This window comes from Trachypithecus francoisi, unplaced genomic scaffold (assembly GCF_009764315.1).
Source record: "Trachypithecus francoisi isolate TF-2019V2 unplaced genomic scaffold, Tfra_2.0 Lachesis_group0, whole genome shotgun sequence".
Classification (NCBI taxonomy): domain Eukaryota; kingdom Metazoa; phylum Chordata; class Mammalia; order Primates; family Cercopithecidae; genus Trachypithecus; species Trachypithecus francoisi.
Window position 1 is genome coordinate 91113074 of NW_022681453.1, and position 3771 is coordinate 91116844.

Genomic DNA, 3771 nt, shown 5'->3' on the forward strand with positions numbered 1-3771 from the left:
TTAAAAGAGAATACATTCAGTTGTGTAGTTTTTTAAAAAGCCATTTGTTAGTGGAGATTCATAGGAATGAAACTGTAGACCTATACAAATGAATTAACATTTTAAATTTATATTCCTAAGTCAAATAATCAACACATTTGAGATATAGAATATGTCTACATATTAGATTGATATTTTTGTGTATCTGTGGGAATTACAGCCAACAAAGCTAACTAAAAATAACTTTTAAAATTCTTCAACAAGAGCACACTTTGTTAAATTGTTTAGCCTAAAGCTGCTTCCTTATGTATTTTATGCCTAAAGCTTTCTCTGTACATGGTGAACCTAAATGGAATTGTTAACAAACTGTAGCCTACTCTTGTACCAGTCACCGAGTTTTGGCCAAAGGTGGCCAACTGTTTGAACAGTGTTCAAATAAGACAAATGTGGAGCTGTAACCAATCTGGTTCTTTCTGTATCCATTTGTGTTTTCTGTATGTCACTTTCCTTTTTCTGTGCACAAATCTTCTTCCACCATGTAGTTGTGCTGGAGTCTCTGAGCCTTCTCTGCCCAGCCTAGACTGCCCAGTTGGCGAATTGTCCTTTGCTCAATTAAACTCTTTTAAATTTAATTCAGCTAAAATTTTTCTTTAACAAGTTTCACTCCTGTTGCAACAACTTAAATTTTAATTTTCATTTCCTATTAATTCTTTTTTCCTGAACATAATGCTTGAAAAAACAGCTTGCTCAAAGAACATGATTCATACTTTGCAAAAGGAAATATGTGTCAGTTCCATTTTGCTAAAATAGCTGATGCATATATTAATGTAGTTCTGTCACTGAAAAAAAGTAAATTGTAGGAGACCGAGGCAGCAGGATTACCTGAAGTCAGGAGTTCAAGACCAACCCGGCCAGTGTGGCGAAACCCTGTCTCTACTAAAAATACAAAAATTAGCCGGGCATGGTGGCATATGCCTGTAATTCTAGCTACTCAGTAGGCTGAGGTGGGAGAATAGCTTGAACCCAAGAGGCAGAGATTTCAGTGAGTCGAGATTGTGCCACTGCACTCCAGCCTGGGCAACAGAGGGAGACTCTGTCTCAAAAAAATAAATAAATAAAAATAAAAAAGGAGGTAAATTGGTGGCTGACACTAAGAGAACCTGATCTCACCTTTAAAAGAATCCACCAGCTCAATTTGACACCTATATCCATATATACTTGACCAGTTTCTTATTCTTGTCTTCTGTCTCTTGGAGTATAGCAATGCAATCTCTGTGCAATTTTTTTTACCATGCTTACAATTGCAAACAAAATATTCCTGTAAATAGAGTATAGAAGATCTGTACTGTTTGAGAAGGCTATATCCTGAGATATTTTCTAATCTGCATATTACTGAATGCAATCGTATTATATAATGCCTTATATTAAAGCTAATTTATACACTTCAGATATGCAAAGTTTTAAATTTTGATGCTCCATTATTCAAGCCAAACTTTCAAAAATTGTTGTCATTAAGATATACCAAAATTTTAAGAAATGCACCATTTTTTAAACTCCTAATTCTTATTACTGTTTCTAACTTTTATTTTCAGAACACTTTTTCTGCAAGACTCTGAGTTTTTATCATTTTATTCTTGTATGGTAGAGTATCGCAGAGCCTACTGCAGTAAAGTAGGATTATGAACTAAATGGCACTTATATTCCAGTTTCAATTATTGTCAGTTATTCAATGGAATTTAGGAGAAGGGTCCTTGAAAATAATAAATTTTCAAAGATTAAATGTTCAGAAAACAAGGAAGTAAAATGTTTTTAAAGAAACCAACCATGGATGATGTAAAGTCACTTCAACTGGACCCAAATCCAAGTAAACATTGTACAAAGCTGGGTTTCTTCACATAGTGCTCAGTGACCACCCTGACCACGAGCCCTCTGATGAAATGGCAGAGCTATGGCGAACCACAAGACTTATTGACTTGTTTATGCGAAGGGTGAAAAAATAAATGATTTGACATTTCCCTTTGGAACTGTTTACTTCCTTGTAACTCTTTCCAATGCATGCATGACTTCTTTATTTCTCAAGCTGTAAATAAATGGGTTTAGCAGGGGAATTATAATCATGTAAAATAGAGAATACACTTTGTCTTACTCTTCAGCTAAGCCAGATGCAGGACACACATACATGAAGATCAGAGTTCCATAGTACAATGAGACAGAAAGAAGTTGGGCGCTGCATATGGAGAAGGCTTTGCTTCTGCCCTTTTCAGACTTTTTTTTCAGAATATCAAAGAGCACATGAGTTTAAGAGATTACGATAGCCATTAAAGTGGATATTTGTATAAAAGCACCAAAAATAAATATCATTAGTGTGTTAATAGATGGGTCATTGCATGAAATTTTGAACAGCTGTAAAATTTCACAGTAGAAATAACATATTATGTTAAACCTGAGGAAAGTTAGTCGCAATAGTAAACTCACATGAACCAGGGGATGCAGGAAACCAATTACATATGAAATACTTATCAACTGAGCACTGAGTTTGTTGGACATCACCACTGGATAAAGGAAGGGATTACATATGGCTACATAGCGGTCATAGGCCATCACTACCAGGAGGAAGCATTCTGCAGTTGCACTGGAAGCAAAAAAGTAAAACTGGATGATGCACTCAGCTAGGGATATCATTGCAGTCTTGTCTAAGAAATTGACTAGCATCCTAGGGGTTATAGAAGTTGAATTACAAGCATCTGAAAAGGCTAAACCACCAAGGAATAAGTACATGGGTGTGTGAAGATGGGGGTCCTTCCAAATTAGAACTATGAGTCCAGGGTTGCCCACCATGATGATGAGATAGACCTTCAAAAACACAACAAAGAAGAGGACATGCAGCCATGGTCGATCTGTAAGTCCTGTGAGAACAAACTCTGTCACAAGAGTCTTATTTCCTTCTGACATACGCATACTCATCACTGTAATAAGAAAACATGTTACAAAGACAATCACTCAAGATAACACAAAGCAGTGGCATTTTATTATATTTATACCTTTGAGTTTCCCATTTAATTAGTAGTTTTTAGAGTCTAACTTACATTCCTTAGTAAAATCTGTTTATAAAGTCTGTGTTTAGGTATTTGACACTAATATTGGAAAATACTGAAATGAATGCATATATTTGAGGTGTAGGGGAGACAAAATTTTGCCTTCACTCTCTCAGGGTTTTCAGCTGGCCTGAGAATCAGATGGACATAAGACAGATTAAGAAGAGAAAAGCATACAAATGTATAGAAGTTTTACATAACATAAAAGTCCTCATGAGTAAATGAAGACCTGAACATATGGCAAAACCTAAAGGCTTTCATACCAGGTTGAACAAAGAGAAGCAACTGTGGAAAATCAGCTAAATTATGTAGGGAGATAAAAGGAAGATTAGAATTATTTTAACAAGTGTTGTTTGTATAGAATTCTCTTGGATAAAATTCATTAAAAATGAAAATAATATTTCATTTCTTCTGGTTCAGGGAGGGCATCTTTTACATGGGAGTTTTTAATTGACTGTTTTCAGGAAGAAGAGGTGAAATTAGAATGCCCTTCTTCCATCTGCTGCTTCTTTATGTACCTTTAGCTCAAAATAATCCATCTGCCAAAGTGGCATAATTTGGTGTGGCATATTCTGCCACCCTCCAGAGGCAATACTAAAGCCATGTGGAAGACCATTGCAATGGAAAAAGATGCAAATCCAAAACCATTGCATGAGAAAGAGAATTAGGCTAATCATTGAATATAGGCATAGCTATC

General features: G+C 35.5%; 1 pseudogene; it reads right to left on the reverse strand.

Annotated features, from left to right (window-relative positions):
- Window positions 1-2007: 2007 nt before the first annotated feature.
- On the reverse strand, window positions 2008-2937 carry LOC117076788 (annotated as a pseudogene).
- Between the last annotated feature and the right edge of the window lie 834 nt (window positions 2938-3771).